The sequence below is a fragment of the Chrysochloris asiatica genome, unplaced genomic scaffold (assembly GCF_000296735.1).
Source record: "Chrysochloris asiatica unplaced genomic scaffold, ChrAsi1.0 scaffold00154, whole genome shotgun sequence".
NCBI classification, from domain to species: domain Eukaryota; kingdom Metazoa; phylum Chordata; class Mammalia; order Afrosoricida; family Chrysochloridae; genus Chrysochloris; species Chrysochloris asiatica.
In genome coordinates, this window is record NW_006408672.1 from 4,482,879 (window position 1) to 4,506,737 (window position 23,859).

The window sequence follows — 23,859 nt, forward strand, 5'->3', positions numbered from 1 at the left end:
GTCTACTTGTATCTGTCAAATATCTTGACTGCCTAACTTTCATTCACTACACCAAACTCCTAGAGCAAATAAAATACTCTAAGCACCTCTCCCCTCCTCTCTCTCTTTTTAAAAAAATTAGATTTGATTTCTTAACAATTAGGTGGTCCTGTTTTTCCTGTTTATCCTCCAGCTGAAAGTAAAATGCTGATGGGATTCTGAGGTTCTGTTAAGGATGATGGAAACATTTGGGCTAATGGTGATGACCCAGGTAACGATGATGAACAGAATTCACATCATTGAGCTGTTCATGTGAAAACTGTAATAAGAGCAAATCATCTATAAATTTACCACAATACCAAAATAATAATAATAATAAATGTCAAAAGACCTCAAAATATCTAGAAAATAATTTTACTTCTCCTTCTGTGGGTGTTAGATTTTATCTTGGTGTCTTCTCAGGTATGGTTTATCTTTTCTTCTTTGTTTTCTACCTTTTGCCTTTATTCACTATTTTGTTGCTTTTTCTAAAAACTCAACCTCCAGTTTACTAATGATAGGTTCAGTTTCATTCAATCAGTTGTTAAACTATCGATAGGGGATTTGTTGTTGCTGTTACTGCATTCCTCATCCCCCATTACTAGAAGTTTTATTTGGTTCTTTTTCAAAACTGCAGTTTTACTTTTTATAATTTCCTGTTTGAAATCTGTTTTTATTTCTGTAAACACCCTCACCACACAGACTACTTCACAGTCACATGTGTGATCATGTGACTATGTCTGTAGTCTTTGCAAACTGTCTTTCTAGTTTGAGCACAAATAGCATTCTTGCTTGACTAAATACATACAGGACACTATGTTTGGAAAAAAAAAACAAAACTAGAAAGGACTACCTAGAGGCCAGTGGAAGCAAGTTTCCCCAGAAAAGATTTGTGCTTGCTTCTGGTGGGTACCTGAGGCCATTAAAAGAAAAAAAAAAAAAAAAAGTTCAAGGCTTAAAAATCCCTGGAGAATTCTGGCAATTCAAAATGAACTATAATTCAACATGGGCTGTTCACTCATGATTAATGTTTACCCTGATGGAGTGAGGCTTCCAGTTTTTTGTGTGCCCGGTCTCCTGACCACTGACAGACTCCCCAGTTAGAATTTGAGGAGAGAGGTGGGGTTAACAAATGCTCTCTGGGCAAATATGGCTTCCTGACATGCTTCTCTTACTGGTGTTTTTATTTTTCCTTCATACTTCTAGGGGTTACTTTTTTTTTTTTTCCCCCTTCAAGGGTAGAAAAGAACCATCTCTTTAATTTGGGCCTTCCTCAAAGAGGGCAGCTATAGACTTTTCCTTAAGTGCTACTGATTAGGTCTCACGTATGTCTCTCTGTGGGAGAAAGAGGAGGCTTTCTGCTTCTGTAAAGCTTCACAGCTTAGGAAGGCTACACAAGGGTGTTATGAGTTGGAATGAACTTGAGGGCAATGGTTGTTTTTTTTTGTTTTTTTTTAATGTAGTGGAATCTTATGTGTCCACTTGGCCAGTCTATGACGTCCAGCTGTCTGGTCAAACACTGGTCAAGATGTTTCTGTGAAGATATTTAGATATGATTAGCATCTAATCAGCTGACTCTGAGTAAAGGGGATTGCCCTCCATAATGTGGATGGATCTCTTTCAATGAGTTGAAGGCTTTAAGAGAAGGAGGAATTCTATCTCAAGACTGTAACATAAAAATCCTGTCTGAGGTGAAGTGTCCAGCTGATAAGAAGAGAGGGCATATGCATAAGAATACCCACACTTGCAGATAATAATCACTTGACCTGACTTCAATGACTGGATGATCAAAGCTCAACCAGAAGAAGAAAGAAGAGAATAAAAAGAGTAATCTGATACAATTTGATGAACTTGACCTACACCTATGGATGCAGTAGCTCAAAAGAGGGAATACATCTTTGCAGCAAGGATCATTCCCATCCCCTCCATACACAGAGTAGACCAGGATGGGCAACTTGGACATTGGCTACCCAAAATGGGTGGCTACAAAGGCAAAAAGTGACTGGCTTACAAGCTTTCAGGAAGGAACCTAGATCCAGAGGGTGTGGAGGAAGGTAGAATCTCCACTGAGTAGTATACACTCTGTCTAGGCAGGGCTGATGAAATGAAATGCGGATGGGTCTCTTATGATACAATAGTGAATAATTGTTATCAGGACTGCTTGTGAGGGTTGGAAATGTAAAGGTAGACATTTTGTAGCAAGAAGGGGAGTGATTAACTCTTCAGCCTAGGAGTGGAGGTCCCTGGGACCATCTAGGGAGAAGAGCGGAGAGCGGGACCCTACCCAGAGAAGCAGTGATGCCTGAGATGGAGGCAGAGACGATGATGTGGAGAGATGAAGCAGTTGGGGACTTTAGACACAGAGAGGGAGAGGGGCTGTGTGCTGATGACAGGGGGGCAGGCTTGTAGTGTATACCCTTTGGTTGGAAGGGATTGTAACCATAGCAATGAAATGATATACAATAGGATGAATGTAAAACTAATGTTCTCCCATGTAAACTATGACATAATTCACAATAAAACATTAAAAAAAAAATCCTGTCTGAGGACCATAGTCTCAGGGGACACCATGGTCAATTGGCATAATATCGTCCACAAAGACAATGTTCTACATCCTGCTTTGGTGAGTAACATCTGGGATATTAAAAGCTCATGAGTGGTCATCTAAGGTGCAGCTATTTGTCTCTCCATGTGCAGAAGAAAGAAGAGTCATGAGAACTGAAGATGCTTGGAATCAATTAGTTCAGTGGAGTAATGGAACATGTGAACATCAGTCTCCATGACTCTGAAACCAAAAGAACTAGATGTATCCAATTACCACTACCAAAGGCTCTGAAAGAGATCATATTAGAAGGTCCTGGATAGAGTGGGACAAAATGTGAAACAAAACTCAAAATTATTTAAAGAGGAAAATAAAAAATAAAAAAAAGACTGGGCTTATTGGTCAGAAAGAGCCTGGAGGAACCTGAGACTATGACCCTCAACCATCCTTCAGGTCTGGAAAGGAACTCATCCATGTGACCCAATTTTCAGTCAAGCAGATAGGTCTGAGGGGACAAAAATACTAGTGAGGTATGCTCACTATAGAATGGTCAATCACTCAAAATCAAAAGGGCAGCATTTACCTCAGGACAAAGTTGAAAGGAATGGGAAGGTGGGTGGAATGGAAATAGTTACCACAAGGAAGAATACGGTAACTGTTGTTGCATGGAAGGATTGCAACCATTGAGATGAAACAAAGTGCACGATTTGTTGAATGTAAAACTGATGATTTGTAAACCTCCACTCAATTCACAATAAAAAAAAGTCTTCTTTAAGGAAAAGAACAGACACTTCACTAAAGAAGACATTCAGGTGGCTAACAAACAAACACATCCTACCTGAGTGTCCAGCCAGCTGCCCATAGTCATATAAGCCAATTCTTCAATTCAATTTCACTCTCTGTCTTTCTCTGTGTCGTATATAAACCTACGCCCACTGAGTTGATTCCAACTCATGGCGACTCCATGTGTAGAAACAGAGTAGAACTAATATATAAGGGTTTTTTAGTTGTTTTCTGTAATCTTACAAGTCTGGCTGCTAACCTCAAGGTCAGCAGTTTCTAAACTGTCAGCCATTCTGTGGGAGAAAGATGGGGCATTCTGTTCTCATAAAGATTTACAGTCTTGGATACTCTATTTAGGGTTGTTATGGTTGGAACCGACTCCACAGCACACAATCACCATCAATCTTTACAGAAGCAGATCTCCAGATTTCTCTTCCAAGGTACACTGGTTGGGTTCAAACTGCCAATGTTTAGGTTAGTAGTCAATCATAAACCACATATGCCACCCAGCAACCTTCTTTATATATCTACATTGTAGATACAGATATACAGAAATACAGAGCTATACATTCTATCAGTTATGCTTTTGTGGAGTATCCTGACTTACTATTTTCTAAATAATTCCCTATTGTCTTATTACTTTCAACATTTTAAAATATTTTGCATTTAAATTTGAAAGTTATTTTCAAATCATCTAGTCCACAATTACAGGGTAATTGCCTTCTTCAAGTTATTTTGAGGAGAGTGAAGGAAGATGCTTACAAGCCATGAGTTTCTATGCTCTCAGGTGAGAATTTTGTTTTCTGTTTTTCTTTTGTGATTTGGGTGTAAGTTTACAGAATAAATTAGTTTGCCATTCATTTTCAGGAAAAAATTCTTGCTGGTTGGTTAGATAGCAAAAAGAAATTAAGTGTAATCTGGATGCCTTAGAATATTGGAACGTTTCTTAAAGTTTGAACTGCAAGGTTGGCTGTTCAAATTCGCCAGCTGCTTCTTGGAAACCCTATACAGGGTCACTATGGGTTGGAATCAACTTGATGGCACTTAACAACAACATGGAATTTGGGATAGCCTGGTGAACTTGAGTGATATTTTACAATAAACATCTCATTCAATAAACATTTAGTAAGCAACTGTGAAGTATAATCAGTTTGCTAAGTAAGCAATTGCCACATTACCTTTATTACTTTCCTGCATCTTATTAATATTCCTGGAATCCTGGTGTGATGCTGTGGGTTAATGCACTGGACTTCAAAGTTGGTTTGAACTGCAAGGTCGGCAGTTCAAGCTCACCGACTGCTCCTTGGAAACCCTGTACAGGGTCGCTATGGGTCGGAACTGACTCGAAGGCACACAACAACAACATTGATATTCCTAAATAAGGAAATTGAGGACAGTCAGTCATGATGCGCCGTGGAGTCAGTTTGGACTCATAGTAACCCTGTGCAGGGTTTCTAAGGCTATAAATCTTTATGGGAGCAGAAAGCTCCATTTTTCTCCTGCAGAACAGCTGGTAGTTTCAAACTGCTGACCTTCAGGTTCGCATCCTGATTCGTAACTACTACACTACAAGTGGAGGTTATATATTTACTCAGAATTATGCTCCTTCCCCAAAACACCCCCACAGTTTAACCCCCAGTTTCTGTTAGATATCTCCAGTAATTATTTTTCTCTGGTAAGTGACCACAGGTGTCATATTTCCTTAAGTAAAGTACTCATAATACAACTTTAGGAGTAAAACACTACCAACAACAAAAACCCACCATATAACAAAAAGCATTTGTTTCCTTTCACATGTCTTTCTTCCAGGTTGCCACTTGACACAGATCTTGTCCCTTGAAGTGGACACAGGTTAAATCAAATCAAATTAATCAATATATATTGATAACCCCATGGACAAGGCCTAAGTTGTCTTTTAATTTCATTTTGCCGTTAACTTTTTGAAGCCTGCCCCCCATACAAACACACACATGTGTACGTGTGTGTGTGTGTGTGTGTGTATCTTATCAGTTCTGTTTCTCTAGTAAACTCTGATTAGTACAGGAAATTCTCACCCATTATGAGCTGGCATCAAAGTGACAGATCAAACTTTAAGTTCGTACACAATGAGAACAAATACAAACTCTTTACTTAGTTCATGAACAAACATAAAAATAAGTTATTTTGAATGCCATGGACTAGATCATCAAATCCTTGTTAAATTTCTTTCATTCCCAATGAACACTTCATCTCATTTGACCTCTGACCTCCCATTAGACCCCTGACTTTCAGTGGTTCAGTCAGCTTTCTGAACTCAGCAGGCAGGGAGATGCCAGGAGAGAGAACAAGGAAAGCACAAGAAATGACGCAGGTTGCAGTCCGGTGTTGAAGTCAGTCCAGAGCATCAGCAATAATTTGATTCCTCTTGGACAAGTTCCTGAATCTCTCCAAGCATCCATTTCCTCACTTGAAAAAATGAGGATACTAATGCCTACCTGAAGTATTGTTCTGAAATAACTTATGAAAAGGGCCTACCTAGTACAGTGCCTGTCATGTGTTAGACATCCAATGAAAAGAAATAACAGCTGTTATTATTCCCTTTTACAGATGGAGAACTGAAGCACAGAGCTTCATTTCCCTGGCTGGAAGCTTAAGCTGGCCTACAACCCATCAGGAACATAAGTAACACTGCAGGGGTGGATCAACCTTTCCAGTGCTAAGAGGTCTTTTTCTGAGCCAGTACTCACATGCCAAATGTCACAGGAAATGGTAAGACTAGAATTTAATTTTTAAAACTGCTGATTGGGTCTGAACACATATGGAACACTGGTAGGGTATCTGGGAGATTTGATCTGTTGCCTTGAGGCCAGATGAGAGTGTCTTTATTATTCAGAACTTTTCTAGAGAAACAGAACCAATAGGATATATATATATATGTGTGTGTGTGTGTGTATATACATATAATATATATGTTGTTGTTGTTAGGTGCCATCGAGTCGGTGCTGACTCAAAGCAATCCTATGCACAGCAGAATGAAACACTGCCTGATCCTGGGCCAGCCTCGCAATTGTTGCCACGCTTGAACCCATTGATGCTGCCACTTTGCCAATCCATCTCGCTGGGGGTCTTCCTCTTTTACTCTGACCCTCCATCTTACCAAACATGGTCTCCTTCTCCAGCGACTGGTCCCTTCTGACAATATGTCCGAAGTATGATATATATAGATATAGATAGATATATACACACACACATACATATGTGTGTGTGTGTTTGTATGAAGCGGCTTCAAAAAGTTCATGGAAAAATAGAATGAAAAGATTATAGAAGTTTCCCATAACCCTTTTGAAGTATATATTTTTGTTGTTGTTAAGTGCCATCATGTCAGTTGTGAATCAGTGACCTTGTATAGCAGGGGTAGGGGACATCTGACCTTCAGGCCATATAAGGCTCAAGAAACCATTTGGTCTGGACCTGCCAAGGCAACCACAGTTTCAGTCATCACATTATTAAATGTTTGAGTCCTGTATACCTTATTTGCATGGTTCCACCCAATCACTTAGTGGGAATTAAGAAACCATTGGATAGAAAAGCCATACCAAGTAAATTCAAGGTACCACAATGACCCAGTTTAGAAATAGTAGTCTTCTTGTGCTATACTAATGAGTTCATACCATAAAACTGTGGATCCTAAACCTAATCTCTTTGCACAGAGAAGGAGCAGCACAGACATACACACAAAGAGAAGACAAACACCAAGGACTGTCAAGTAATACAAAGGAACATCCAGGGCTACAACCAGGGAGGACCCTTCCCCACAGCTGATACCTTGATTGGTACTCCTAGGAAAAACCTTTGGTGGAGGGTAGACTCCACAAAGATCTTCCAACCTTGGGTGAGAAGAAATGTTCATCTTTCCAGGGGCCAGAAACTCAAACAGAACAACTTCATGGAAGTTAGAGAACCAAGTTTAATTCAATTCAATTTATGATGTGTACCACCTGTCTGTCAGTTTGCCATATTGTGGTGGCCTGTGTGTTGCTGTGATGCTAGAAGCTATGATACTGAGATTTTAAATACCACCAGGATCACCCAGGGTAGACAGATTTCAGTAAAGGTTCTGGAATAAGACAGACTTAGGAAGAAAGGCCTGGCACTCAACCTCTAAATATCAGCCAATGAAAACTCTATCAGAATATTCCCAACAGAAGATTGTCTGATAGCTTGAAGATGAGCTCCCTAGGTTGGAAGGCACTTGAAATATACAGTGACTACAACAGTAGACTTGGCTACACCAACTATCATGAAGATGGTGCAGCACTGGACAATGTTTCCTTTTGTCATAGATGGGGTTGCCATGAGTTGTAGTTGATTTGGTGACAACTAACAACAACAATGGAATCCTGCTGTGGCACTGTGGGTTAATGCACTGGCCTGCAAAGTCACTTTGAACCACAAGGTAGGTGGTTCAAGTTCACCAGTCGCTCCTAGGAAACCTTATACAGGGTCACTATGAATCAGAACCGACTCGGCGCCATTAAAAACAACAACATTGGCTAGGAAGGAGCTTTTTAAGACTAGATACATCATTTAACAAAACAAAGATCCCTGGACTCACGCAGCTTACATCCTTGGCAAAGCTACGGCGCGTGAACTGGCAGCACACAGGAGTCCTTGGGGGAGCACTAATATGCGGTGGGTGGGAGCTACCACAGTGGGAAGCCCCCAGCACTAGAGAGGGTGGGGGCACGCAGTGATCTGTGCACAGATCACACAGTGCTGCAGAGAGACACTCATGATACTGGGGTCTGGATGCAGAAATGAAACTCCCTTTCTAAACAAGCCATAAAGATTCAGGGGAATGAAGAACAGAACAAGGAAGAGACCATAGGAGGGGCAGGAAAGAGAAGAAGCCTGAGGCTGAGAAAGGTACCCTTTTGAATGAAAACATCCAATCTTCCTTCCTAAATCATAACTCTGACAGCAGTTTTCCCTGCAGCTATGGATTGTTCTTGTTGTTAAATGCCCTCAAGTAACTTCGAACTCATGATGATCCTGTATAGGGTTTCCAAGGAGTGTTTGGTGAGTTTGAAACGCCAATCTTGCAGTTCAAATTGACTTTGCATCTCTGCTTACAAGTCTGTTGGGCGAGTCTTTTATAGCTTTACAGTGGAATTGCTGGGTCATAAGGAGCTCTGGTAGCGTAGTGGTTACGAATCGGGCTGCGAACCTTAAGGTCAGCGGTTCGAAACTACCAGCCGCTCCGCGGGAGAAAGATAAGGCTTTCTACTCCCGTAAGGATTTACACTCTTGGAAACCCTGTACAGGGTCGCTATGGGTCGGAACCGACTCGACGGCACTTAACAACAACAACAACATGGTAGTTCTATTTTAAGTGTTTAGGAAAGGCCACACGGTTTTGCACAATGACTGTAGCATTGTGCATTCCTACCAACAACGGACAAGGTATCTAAATTCTCCGTATCCTTGACAACATTTGTTATTTTCTGTTTTATTTTATTTATTTATTTTTAATCTTAGCCATCCTACTCAAACCAAACCATTGCTGTCAAGACAATTTGGACTCACAGTGACCCTAAAGGATAGAGTAGAACTGCTCTATAGGGTTTTCAAGGTTGGAAATCGTTAAGGAAGCAGATTACCATAGCTTTCTTCCATGGAGTGGAACTGGTGGATTTGAACAATTGACCCTTTGGTTAGCAGTCAGTGTTTAACCACTGTGCCACCAGGGAATCCTTAAGCCATCCTTAAGTCGATTCTGACTCATGGCGACGCTGTACAGGGTTTCCGAGGCTGTAAATCTTTTCGGGAGCAGAACGCCTCATCTTTCTCCTGCGGAACAGCTGGTAGTTTTGAATTGTTGACCTTGCGGTTCTCAGCCCGATTTGTAACCACTACGCTACTAGAGCTCCTTATTAAGCCATCCTAGTGGGCATGAAATGGGGTCTCATTGTGATTTTGATTTGAATCTCTCTGATGGCTAACAACGCTGAGCCATCTGCTCACGTGTCTGGTGGCCATCTTTGGTCCTTTGCCCATTTTATGATTGGATTGTTTTTTGGTTGTTAAGTTGTTGATGTTTTATAGATACTCCCTAAGCTGGTAGACAGTTACTTAACTTTTTTAGTATAGCTTTTTTTTTAATGCTTTATTGTGCTTCAGGTGAAATTTCATGCCACAAATTAGTTTTCCATTCATAAATTCATACACCGATACAATATTTGTTTTGTGATCAACTTAATTCACTCAGCACAATGCCCTCCAGATTCATCCATGTTGTGAGTTAATTTGTGAATTCATCATAATTCCTTATCATTGCATTGTAGTATTCCATTGTAGGTTTGCACCACAATTTGTTTATACATTCATCCTTTGATGGACACTTTGGTTGTTTTCACATTCACATTATTGTGAATAATGAGTGCAGCAAAGAACATGGGACTACATATAGCTAGTCCTGCTCTGATTTCTATAGGATATATAGGAGTGGGGCTGTTGAATCCTATAGTATTTCTATTTCTGGCTTTTTAGAGAAGTGTTATACTGTTTTCCATAGCAGTTTATCATTTTACAGTCCTACCAATAGCATATAAAAGTTCCAGTCTTCCCATAAACTTGCAAACCAAACTTGAAAAACTTGTCCTAAAATACTAAAAGTAAAACTAAATCACTAAAAGTAGGTCCTAAAAGACTAAAACCAGACCTACCATATTTGTTGTTTTCTTTTTTATTGGTGCCATTAATGCCAGGGTGAAATATTAGCCACCTCTCAAATGGCTCATGGTATGGCACTGTGGGTTAATGCGCCAGACTGAAAAGCCATTTGAACTGCAAGGTTGGCAGTTCGAACTCATCAGCTGCTCCTCGGACACCCTATACAGGGTCGCTATGGGTCAGAACTGACTCAAGGGCACTTAACAACAATAACTCAAATGGCTAAAAAACATGAGTATCTTTTCATGTGTTAGTTGCCAGTACGTTCTCTTTAATGAAGTTCATGCCCTTTGCCCATTTTTTATTGGATTATTTGTCTTTTTGTTGTTGAGTTGTTGGAGTTCTCTGTACATTTGAGAGGTTAGACTCTTATCAGATGTCATTGCCATTTTTTTTTTTTTTTTTAACCAGTCTGTATGTTCTCTTTTTAATCTTTTGGCATAGTCTTTTGACGAACATAAGTATTTAATTTTTGTAGGTCCCAGTTATCTAGTTTGCCTTCTTCTGTTTTCACATTTTAGCTGTTTGACGTTCTATTTATGCTGTAGATAAGGGCCCCTGGCTTTCCCCCTATTTTATCTTCCAGGAACTTTACAGTTTCAGGTTCAGGTTTAAGATTTAGGTCTTTGATCCATTTTGAGTTAGTTTTTGTGTATGAGAGTGAGATATGGGTCCTGTTCCATTTTTCTTCAAGTGGATATCCAGTTTTGCCAACACCATTTGTTAGAGACTATCTCTTAACCATTTAGTGGATTTTGACTCTTTGCCTAAGAGCAGTTGGATAGGTTTACTTCTGGATGTTCAATTTGTTCCATTGGACTATGTGTCTGTCATCATGCCAGTACCAGAGGTTTGAATACCATTCTTATGTAATAAATAGGTCCTGAGATGGGAAAGTATGAGGCCTCTTACTTTGTTCTTATTCTTCAATAATGCTTTAACCATCTGAGGTCTACTTCATTTCCATATAACGCTGGAGATTAACTTTCCATTTTGTTAAAGAATATTGTTGGAATTTGGATCCATGTTGCATTGTATCTATAGATCATTTGGAGAAGTACGATATTTTCACAATACTAAGTCTTGATATCTATGAGCATGATGTACTTTTCCACTTATGTAGGTCTCCTTTGGTCTCTTGCAGTAGTGTTTTGTAGTTTTCTATGCGTAAGTTTTTTACATCCCTATTTATTAGGAGGTATTTTGCTAGTTGAGGGCTACTATAAATGGCTGGTATCCTGGTGTGGGTTAATGTGCCAGACTACAAAACCATTTGAACTGCAAGGTCAGCAGTTCAAGCTCACCACTTGCTCCTCTGAAGCCCTAAACAGGGTTGCTATGAGTCGGAACTGATTCGACGGCACTTCACAAAAACAACAGTAAATGGTATCCTCTTCCTGATTTACTTTTTGGAGTTATTTTTGTTAAAAGAGTCTACCTGATTTTCGTACGTTGATCTAGTACCCTGCCACTTTGCCTTCTATTATTCTCAGTAACTTTCTTGTGGAGTTTCTGGGATTTTCTATGTATAGAATCATGTCACCTGCAAATAGGAATGTTTTTACTTCTTCTTTATCAATTTGGATGCCCTTTTTGTTCTCACTAGGACTTTTAGTACAATATTGAATAAGAGTGGTGATAAACGGCATCTTTGTCTTGTACTCATTCTCAAGGGGAACACATTCAGTCTCCATTGAGAATAATGTTAGTTTTTATGCTTGTTTTTTTAAGTTTTTATGTGAATTGAATTATAGCTTACGTGGAAGAACATCAGTTTTACACTCATTGTTTCATTGCAATGATTATAATCCCCTCTGTGCATCATCATTCAACAGTATTTGCTTCTATTCTGTTTTTGTTTTTGTTTTGTTTTGTTTTTTCGGAGGGGATGTACACAAAAACACTCAGGAATATACATTTGAACAACTAAAGGGCATATTCTGCAAGCCTGCCTCCTGGCCTCCAGCACACAACCTTTCTCTTTCCATGAGGCTGGAGTCCTCAGTTGCGCTCTCTGTCTCCGTGTCCTCATCTCTGCCTTCATCTCAGGTGTTGCTGCTTCTCTGGTTAGGGTCCCACATTCCACTCATGCTCTTCTCCCTTCACGGTCCTAGGGTCTTCTGTTTCTGGACTGTAAGATTAGCTACTCCCCCATTTTTGATACAAAACTTCCACCTCTACAGTTATGACAGTCACAGTCAGTTATGATAACAATTAGAGAATAATGTTAGTTTTGTATTTGTTTTTCCTGAATGCCACCGAGTCAGTTCTGATTCATAGTGACTCTATAGGGCTTCCAAGGAGTGGCTGGTGATTTTGAACCAATGACCATGTAGTTCAAACCAACCTTGAGGTCAAGTTCTTATCTTATGGCACCACACCAGGACTCCTGGTTTTGTGGATATGGCCTTAACTGTACTGAGAAATTTCCCTTACTGAGAGTTTTTATCAGGACAGTGTGCTAAATATTACTAAATATTTTTTCTTCATTAATTGACATGATCATATGTTTCTTTTCCTTTGTTTTCTTAATGTGGTGAATTACAGTGACTGATTTTCTAACATTGAACCATCATTCTTGAATCCCTGGCATGAATCCCATTCGATCATGATGCATGGTTTTTGATATGCAGTTGGCTAGAATTTTGTTGAAATTTTTGTGGTTAAGTTCATGAGAGAGGTTGGTCTATAATTTTTTTTTTTAATTGTTGTCATTGTCTGACTTTTTAAAATCAGGATTATGCTGGCTTCATAGAATAAGGGAGTATTTCTTCCTTTTATAAAAAGAGTTCTGATAGTGTGGTGGTTACGAGTTGAGCTGCTAACCTCAAGGTTGGCAGTTCAAAACTATCAGCTGTTAAGTGGGAGAAAGATAAGGCTTTTTGCTACTGTAAAGATTTATTGCTGTTGTTGTAGTCATCAAGTCAACTCGGACCCATAGTGACACTGTGTAGGGTTTCCAAGGAGCAGCTGGTGAGCTTGGACCACCAACCTTGCAGTTCATGCAGCTTTGCGGTCTGGCGCCACACCAGGAGAGCCTCGGAAATCCTATACAGGGTCACTATGAGTTGGAACTGACTCTACAGCACCACCACCACTGCCACCACCTTCCTTTTCCATGTTCTGATGTTCTGGAATAGCCTGAATAGAACTGATGTCAGTTCTTCTGTGAAATGACTTCAAGTGAAGCCAGTGTGTGCGTTGTTGTTAGGAGGTTTTTTTTTTTTTGGAGTTTTTTGTTTTTACTGACCTCTTCAGTTTCTTCTTTTGTTATGGCCCTGTACAAATTTTCTACCCATTTATGTTAGTCTAAATATAGTGTGTTTCTGGAAATTATCATTTCTTTTAGGTATCCAAATTTGTTGGAGCACAATTTTTCATAATATTCTTTTGTGATCATTTTTGTCTCAGCTGGTTTTGTTCTAATGTCATTCACCTAATTTTTGCATCTCTGCATTCTTTTCCTTTGTTGATTTGTCCAGTGGTTTGTTCTTTTTATTGATCCTCTCAAGGAACCGACTTCTAGTCTTGTTTATTCTTTTTATTCTTTTTTCTATGTTGTTTCATTGATTTAGGCTCTAATCTTTATTCCCTGTCAATGTAAAGAAAACAAAAATCCTCACCACTGGACCAATAAACAACATTCTCATCAATGGAGAAAAGATTGAAGTTGTAGAGGACTTCATTCTTCATGGATCAAATATTAACGCTCATGGAAGCAGCAGTCAAGAAATCAAATGACGTATTGCATTAGGCAAATCTGATGCACAAGACCTTTTTTAAAGCGTTGAAGAGCAAAAATGTCAGCCTGAGAACTAAGGTGCGCCTGACCCAAGCCATGGTATTTTCAATAACCTCATATGCACACGAAAGCTGGACAGTGAATAAGGAAGACCCTAGAAGCATTGAAGCTTTTGAATTATGGTGTTGGAGGAGATATTGAAAGTGCCATGGGCTGCCAAAGAACCAACAGATCTGTGTTAGAAGAAGTACAGCCAGGGTGCTCCTTGGAGGCCATGATGGCCAAACTTCGTCTCTCATACTTGGGACATATTGTCAGGAGGGATCAGTCACTGGAGAGAGATGTCCTGTTTGGTAAAGTGGAGGGTCAGAGAAAAAGAGGAAGACCCCCAACGAGATGGATTGGCACAGCTGCAGCAGCAATGGGCTCAAGCAGCAACAATTGTGAGATTGAGGCATGACCAGAAGTGTTTCATTCTGCTGTGCATAAGGTCACTATGAATCAGCCTAGGATTTCCTTAAGTGTTAATTAAGGCTATAGTTAGAAATAGAGTTAGTGTTAGGGGTTGGGGCTGGGCTAAACTAGGAGTAAGATTTGGTATACTTTTTAAGGCTACAGCTAGGCTAATTTTTATTTATTTTATTTTTTCTTGAAATTTACTTGATTCCCTGTTCATTTGGAAGTTCTGCAACTACATTTCCCCCTCTTTTTATCTTGTAGACGGTTTCAATTTCCACATTTAATTTCTTAATCAGTTCTTACGTGGATGGGTCACAAATTATCTGCACTCCAGTTATATTAAAACACACTTTCACGTTCATGGTTGATGACAACATTAGGTGTGCACATGAAATGATTCTGTCAGCCATCAGCTGGAAAAATTACAGGTTTTTTTTGGATTCTCAAGGGACAGTATTGTAACATTATCAGGAAAAAGTTCAACAATCAGTAGGGCTCCTTACAGTGAGATACTCACTGAAGGGTTGAAGTCTAAACTTAGGATTAAATGCAGAGGACTACCTTGTGATCTTTCATGACATTGGACGACACACCTCTATCCACACTATTAACACCCTGCAAAAACTTCATTTTCAGGTGTTAAGGCATCCTTCCTTCTGATAGTCCTGATCTTGCTTCACTGGACTTTCACCTGTTTGGTCTCCTGAAAGCAGCTCTTCGAGGATGAAGATTCACCTCTGATGAAGAAGCGAAGACAGTGGTGCATTTGTGGCTCACAGCTCAGTCTCAAACATTTTTAAATAAGGGAATATGAAAGCTTGCTGACAGAGGGATAAAGTGTACTGAAAAGCAAGGAGATAATGTTGAAAAATGATGTATTTGTCTTTTCTAGAAGCTGATTAAAATAAATTGCACTGTGGGCTAATGCGTCAGACTGCAAAGTCATTTGAATTGCAAGGTTGGTGGTTCAAGCTCACCAGCTGCTCCTTGGAAACCCTATACACAGTCGTTATGGCTCAAAATTGACTCAACGGCACTTAACAACAACAGCAACAACAGTTAGAGTGCAGATAATTTTTGACTCACCCTTGTAATTTGTTTTTGTGTAAAGTTCTGGTGGGGTCGTGGTTATGAGTCAGACTGCTAATCTCATAGCCAACAGTTCAAAACTACCAGTGGTTCCAAGGGAGAAACATGAGGCTTTCTGCTCCCATAAAGATTTATAGCCTTACAACACTACACAGGGTTACTAGTAGTCAGAACCAACTCCACAGCACATAACCATCATCACCACCATGTTGTGTTATGGCACCGTAGTATAAGCACTGGACTGTTAACCACAAGGTCAGTAGTTCAAACCCTATGAGGTTAGTATGAGTCAGAACTGACTCGATGCCACTTAACAACAACATAGTGTGAGGCATGGATTGTTTCATTTTTCTTGCTTGTGGAAATCCAATCATCCCAGTACCATTGATTGAAGAGACTCTTCTTTCCCCTTTGGATGTTCTTAGGACCCTCGTCAAAAATCAGTTAACCAGAGTATGTGGTTTTGCACCACAAGATTTTCAATGGATGAATTTTCAGAGTAAATTGCCAGACTTTTCTTCCAAGGAACTTCTGGGTAGACTCCAACTTCTAAACTTTTGGTTAGCAGTTGAGGTTGTTAAACGTTTATACCACCCACGAATTCCAGTTGGTCAACAGTGTAATTCAAATCAGCACTAAAAGTTACAGAATATCTCATTGACTAGACCTGGCAGGTGGATGACGCTCCCTGCCATCTAGCAGCTGAAAATCTCATCTTAATGCCAGACCACTTCTCACCTCTCTTGTAACAGGAAAACAAGTGAAATGCACCAAAGGTACCTTAGTAACCCAAGGTCAGTTATAACCTAGGTCTTTGAACCTCCAAATCCTGCAACACTGTGGCTTGTGTTAGTCTAGTGCACTCCACGCCTCTTATCAAGAAGATGAATCCAAACTGAGGTTGCCAGGTCCTCATATATTAAGTGAAACGTTCTTGCGTTTACATTGTCCAATTTCCAGTGAGTCAATTCCAACTCATGTGACCTAACACGAGTCAGAGTTGACCTGTACTCCACAGGATTTTCAATGGCTGATTTCTCTAGAGCAAACCACCAGGCTTTTCTTCTGAGGTGCCTCTGGGTGGACTAGAGCCTCCAAACTTTCAGTTACTGGTGAAGTGTTTGTCCTTTGTTCCAGATAGTGGCTTCATGCTTACATTGACTCCATTTTTATGTAAGTCAGACTCCATTTTTCTTCTCCTTACCTTTGCTGCCTTCCTGTGATGGATGATTTGGCTTATTTGCACCTCGCCTGGGATGCAAGTTGTTTGCAAACATAGCAGAAAACTAAACTGATTTCCTTTGCTCCTGGTTTTCACTCTTTATAAAGCAGCTATGTGCCTAAAGTAGTTGAAATTTTTAGGAAGAGCATGATATTTGGATCACACTGACTGGAATATCCTAGTTTGGCCCTGATCAGCAGGATATTCTGGTGCAAGCTACCTGATGTCTCTGTATCTTTGTTGATAAAATGGGAATGACAATGTCCACTTCATAGGGTTGTTGTGAGGATTACGTGAGACAGTGAAGGGAAGGAACCTAGAACAATGCTGGGTGCAAAAGAGGCACCCCATAAATGGTCACTACTACTATTTTAAAAAGCAAAGATGTCACTTTGATGACTAAAGTCTGTCTGGCCTAAGTCATGGGTTCTTCAACTGCCTCATATGCATGTGAAAGCTGGACAATGAAAAAGAAAAACTGAAGAAGTGATACATTTGAATTGTGCTGTTGGCAAAGAATATTAAACATACTGTGGATGGTCAGATGAACAAACAAATCAGTCTTAAATGAAATAAAACCAGAATGTTCTTCGGAGTAAGGATGGTGAGCTTTTGACTAGCTTAATTTTGATGCATCATGAGGAAAGACCAATTGCTAGAAAAGGATGTATTTGGTAGGGGGCCAGTGAAAAAGAGGGAAATGCTCATTGAGATGGATTGATACAACAGCATCAGCAATGTACTCAAACATACCAGCAACCATGAAGATACACACAGAGTTACTACGAGTTAGAACTGACAGCACTTCACAATGACAATACATACATAGGAGTCCTGGTGTAGCACTGTATGATAAGCATTGGACTGTCTATTCCATGGTGGTTCAAATCTACCAGGCTACTCCGTGGAAACTCTACACAGTTCAGTTGGGAAAGATTCAATGACACTTAATAACAACAGTATACACACATAAGGTCGCCATGATTTGGAGCAGGTTCAATGGCAAGTAACAATAACAATCTTGTTATTTTTTTAAGAGATTATTTTGTCTCTCACTGCAACTAGTAATCAATAGAAAAACTAGCTGAGTTTCAGTTTAGATTTAGAAAAAATGTTATATAGGGCCTATCAAAGAAAAATTATAGGACTGTTGTTCTTAAATTCCAATGAGAAAAGATGTTTCTTAAAGGGGAAGGCTTTGGAAAAGAAAAAAAAAAAAAAAAGAAATTAAACGAAACATCTTAATATCACAGCATGTGTTGTTTCTGTTCGCTGCTGATGAGTTGATTCCAACTCATGGTGACTGTATGTGTTACAGAAGAGAACTGCTCCTTGAGTTTTCTTTGCTATAATCTTCATGGCAACACATCCTCAGGCCTTTCTTCATGACACAACTGGATGAGTTTGAATTGCCAACCTATCAGTTGATGTGTTGTTATTGTTTATTGCTGTCAAGTTGATTTCAACTCATAGTGACCCTGCCTATGTAAATCTTTGTTGGAGCAGAAAAGTTCATCTTTTTCCCACAGGGCAACTGGTGGGATTGAATCTCTGACCTTGTGGTTCACAATCCAGTTCTTATTTTCTAGAGTCACCGTGTGCTACCTGGTGCTGTCGTTAAGTGCTTTCAAATGAATATCAGTTCATAGTGACCCCATGTGACAGAGTAAAACAGCCCATAGGGTTTGCTAAAATGTAATCTTTATAGAAGGAGAGTGGCAGGTTTTTCTTTCATGAACGTGCTGGGTTGGTTTTCAGCCGTTAACTTTTTAGTTAATAGCTGTGCGTTTAACTATTGTGCCATGCAGGGACCTCTCTGTTTGTATGCTGTTGTTGTTGTTGTCAAATGCTATCGAGTTGGTTCCAACCAATAATGACTCAGTATAGGGTTTCTGAAGAGTGGCTGGTGAGATTGCACAACCAACCTTGTGGTTCAGATGACTTTATAGTCAAGCGCGTTAACCCATAGTGCCACATCAGGAATCTGTTTATGTATGTACTAGTTCAAAAATGCCAAACAGAAGAAAATAATATTTCTGAAATTTGGTGATTCATAAATTGGACTGATTTGTAAAACTGTAGTAGTCTCAAGCTTGTAGGAGGACTGCTGTCTTATCCTTTATACCAAACCATCATTCATAAAGCAAATAACTTAATGCCTAGGTCTCCCACAGAAGATTCACTCAACTATATTCTTTCTTGTTGTAGTCGTTAGGTGCCATCAAGTTGGCACCAACTCATAGAGACCCTATGCACAACAGAACAAAACACTGCCCGGTCCTGGGCCAACCTCACCATTGTTGCTACGTTTGAGCCCATTGATACTGCCACTTTGCCAATCCGTCTTTCTGGGGGTCTTCCTCTTTTTCTCTGACCCTCCGCCCTACCAAACATGTTATCCTTTTCCAGTGACTGGTCCTTTCTGACAATATGTCCGAAATATGAGAGATGAAGTCTGGCCATCCTGGCCTCCAAGGAGCACTCCGGCTGCACTTCTTCCAACACAGATCTATTGGTTCTTTTGCCAGCCCATGGCACGTTCAATACTCTTCCCCAACACCATAACTCAAATGCATCAATTTTTCTATGATCTTCCTTAATCACTGTGCAACTTTCACATATATGAGGTTATTTAAAATACAATGACTTGGGTCAAGCACACCTTAGTCCTCAAGCTGACATCTTTGCTCTTTTCAACACTTTAAAAAGGTCTTGTACAGTAGGTTTGCCTAATGCAACACAACATTTGATTTCTTGACTGCTGCTACCATGAGTGTTGATAGTTGATCCAAGAAGAATGAAGTCCTTGACAACTTCAATCTTTTCTCCATTGATAAGAATGTTGTTTATTGGTCCAGTGGTGAGGATTTTTGTTTTCTTTATATTGAGATGCAATCCATACCGAAGGCTGTGCTCTTTGATCTTCCTCAGTAAGTATTTTAAGTCCTCTTCACTTTCAGCAAATACCAAAAACAGAAGAAACCAAAAACAAAAAAAAAACAAAAAATCAGTTACTCTGGAGTCGATTCCAACTCATGGTGTTCCTCTTCCAGTGAGTAGAACTGTGCTCCATAATAAGGCTTTCACGGCTGATTTTGGGGGGAAGTAGATCTCTGGGCCCTTTTTTCCAAGGTGCCTCTGGGTGAATGGGAACTGTCAACCTTTCAATTCATAGCTGAGTGCCTAACTGTTTGTGACACACAGAGACTCTTACTTAAAATGTTACTTCCCTTGCATTCAAACTTAGAGTTTTATTTTCAGGAGACCTCAAGACCAGCAGGGTTTAAGTCTGGAGACTCATTGGTGTGAACACATTTTCTATATAGTGAAAGAAAGGAGGGGCCCATTTCTGGAGTCACTGTATTCTATTCACTGTTGCTTCAGCAGAAACACCTCAGTCACCTGGGGAGGCATGGCAAGTCTACACCACTTGTCCCTCCTCAGAACTGGTCTGGGTAGGTACAACTGGTTCACAAGGCCTTTCCCTCTGGGCGGGTTGTACATAGAGTCACCTGAAGTCACATCTTGTTTTCAAGTCTCATCTCTAATTGTCCTACTGCTAAATCTTCACCATGTCGCTTTCTACTCTGACAACTCCACCTTTGACTGCTTAACCTTAATCTACTGTCACTCCCAGAAACAGCATGGCCTCCACCTGTCCCCAGGGGTTCTTTCTAGAAGGAACATGGACAATGTCTCTCCCCAGATAAAAACCTTCAAGCCCCCACTGTTTCCATGGAAAAGCACAAGAAGAAGCCACCACTCCCTGACAGGTTCTGGAACTCTCTGCATGGAACTTGGTCCTGGCTGCCCAGGTGCTTAGGTGGGGTGGGGTACCAGGACCCGGAAAGGACTGAAAATTAAAAATTCCTCAGAGGAGCTCTGGAGTCCTTGTGTGGCTATCGGATAAACACTGGACTGTAAGGTCAGTTTGGACTGCAAGGTCGTCAACGGTTCAAACTTACCAGCCACTCCTTGGAAACCCTATGTAAGGTCTCCATGATTCGGAACTGAATAGACGGAACTTAACAACAGACGCGCTCTGGTGGCGCAGTGGTTAAAGAGTTCGGCGGCTAACCAATCGCCTGGAACACACCTCTGCAGGAAAGTGTGTGACAGTCAGCTTCCATTAGGATTTATAGCCTTGGAAACTCTATGGGGCAGCCCTACCCTGTCTGTCAGTTGGGTTTGGTTTGAGTCCTGGTGTGGTGCTGTGGGTTAATGCGCTGGACTGCATGTCGGTTTGAACCTCAAGATTAGCAGTTCAAATTCACTAGCCGCTCCTCGGAAACCCCGTACAGGATCGCTATGGGTCGGAACCGACTGCACGGCACTTAACAACACTGTAGGCCCAGTCCTAGTGAAGAGATGGTCTCCAGAAATCTGAGTGCGCTGGTGACCCTAACTCCAGCTATGTTGACCAGGGTCTCTCAGTCTGTCCCCTCCTCCGCAGCCACTCTCCTGCCCCCGGTTCTCTCACCGAGTCCTTGGCTCTGGGCCTGGCGCCCTGGCAGGAAACTCCGCAGCTGTGCCATCCCCGCACCGTCCAGTGGCCCCAGGTCTCTGAGCACCTTGGTGGGGACGCACTGCAGGTCTACAAGGCCTCTCCTGCAGCGTGGAACCTGAGGCGACACCACGAGTTTACACTGCCTGTGCATCAGAGGGAGGTCCGGGGAGGAACAACGGCTGGCTCACAAGGCCGTACCCTTTGGGCGGGTCCTGAGGTCTCCAAGGTCTCTGCTAAGCGGGTTTTAGGAAGGGTCCACAGGGCCTTTCGCAGCCGGCCTGCATCCACTAGGCCCTCTTGGAACTCTAGGTCCTGAAATTTTATTCAACCAAATGGCACATGAGAATCTACAGTCATGAATATGATGGTGTGAATATGTTGACAGGCAGTGGGGTAAGCTGAAAGTGCCCATTAGGGGGCAGTGTGTGGGGACCGCTCGCCAGCAGGGCGCTCCCATTTAGTACTGGCGACATCTTTACAGTTCCTCAGAACCAGCACCGAGCTTCCTTAAAAAGTAAGGACTGGATTTCCTTGCTGTTGAAGTCATGCCTCATTAAGGGGAGAAAAAAAGTTTGAGGCATCAATGCTGAAGTTTTTCTAAATTAATTTCCATATTAAAACATTTCTATGAAATTGTTTCTGGCATTAGTTCCTGTGGCTGCTATCCTGTAAACCAAGGACTCCATTCCTATTCCTGTCACTCTGTGTGTGTCACAGTAGAATTGCTTCACTGGGTTTTCAAGCTGTGACATTTTGGAAGCAGATTGCCATGACTTTCTTCCAAGGCACCTCTGGGTGGATTTTTGGTGAATAGCTGAGCACTTAATCATTTATATAACCAAGGAGTCCTGTAACAGAGTGGGGTTATGTATTTCTTTGCTTGCCAGCCTTACCTGTCCACCTTTGGGTTCCTGAAAGGTAGGGACTATGTCTCTTTTTCCATGTCTCCAATTCCTAGCACAGGGCACTCTGGAATTAAATGTGTGTTGAATGAATGCCTACTAGAAAGTGGAACTGGTAAAAAGTCCTGGATTGATTTACTTTCATCCCCTTAAGACTTCTTTTTTCCATATCAGTGATAATTCAAACCTAAATGACATTGCTTTCCATTGAGTTGAAAGGAAGGCACTTAGGGAGTCTGCTCAGCAAACTTTATTCTGCAGGTGAGGAAAGTGAGAACTGAGGTTCTCAAAGGAGGAGTCCACACCTTTTCAGGGTTATGTCATTGTTGTTAAGTGCCATCTAGTCAATTCAGCCACAACCCCTCTGTGAGTTTGTCATACTCTGGTGGCTTGTGTGTTGCTGTGATTCTGGAAGCTATGTCATCAGTATTTTAGATACCAGTAGGGTCAGTCATGGTGGACAAGTTTCAGATGAGCTTCCAGTTGAATTTAAACTAGGAAAAAGGAGAGATGCACTACTACTGAATATTTAGTCACCAAAAACATTATGATTAGCAGTGGAACAGCGTCATCACCAGAAAAGTGCTGAATAATGATGGACAATACCAGAATATTGTCACATATAGTGCCAGAAGATGAGCTTTTCAGGTTAGAAGGCATTCAATATGTGACTGGGGAAGAGCTGCCTCCTCAAAGAAGACTTGACCGTGATGATGCAAATGGAGTAAAGCCTTTGGGACCTTCATTTGCTGTTGGGGCACAACTCAAAATGAAGAGAAACAGCTGTAAACATCCATTAATAACCAGAACATGGAATGTATGAATTATAAATCTAGGAAAACTAAAAACTGACAAAAGTGAAATGGAACACATTAACATCAGTATCTGAGGTATTGGTGAATGGAAATGAACTGGTATTGGCCATTCTGAATCTGACAATCACATGGCTTACTATGCCTGGAATGGTATTGCATTAATCATCAAAAAGAACATATCAAGATCTGTCTTGAGGTACAATTCAGCAGTCAAGAGATCAAATGACATATTTCATTGGGCAAATCTGCTGCACAAGAGCTCTTTAAAGTGTTGAAGAGCAAAGATATCAGTTTGAGGACTAAGGTGTGTCTGACTCAAGCCATAGTATTTTCGGTAACCTTGTAGGCATGTGAAAGTTGGGCAATGAATAAGGAAGACCATAGAAGAATTGATGGAATTTGAGTTATGGTGTTGGAGGAGAATATTGAAAGTATCATGGACTGCCAAAAGAATCAATAGATCCGTTTTGGAAAAAGTGCAGCCAGAGTGCTTTTTGGAAGCCAGGATGGCCAGACTTTTGTCTCTCATACTTTGGACATATAATCAGGAGGAACCAGTCCCTGGAGAAGGATATCATATATGGTAAATTGGAAGGTCAGAGAAAAAGAGGAAGACCCCCCAACAAGAAGACTGGCACAGTGGCAGCAGCAATAGTCTCAAACATAGTAACAACTGTAAAGTTGACAGGACCGGGCTGTGTTTCATACTGTTGTGCATAGGGTCTCTGTGAGTCAGTACTGACTCAATGGCACTTAACAGTCGGCTCTGACTCACAGTGACCCTCTAAAGGGTTTCCTAGGTGTGATGGTGGTTTCAACCAGTGACTTTCAGCTTGCAATCCAGTACTTTATCTTACAGTACCTTTCAGGCCTCCTTCATTGGTCAGTATGTAGAAATCTTGTTTTTGATGGCTGGAGTTTCAAGGACCTCAAACTGGATGAAACTGGAAATAATAATGAACTAGCTTTTTTTTTTTTTTTTTTTTTTTTTGAGCAATGATTTGTGGGCTCTGGGCTCCTGCTAGTAACTGTAAGCCAACTTCAGACCACATGAATCAGGAAGCAAGAG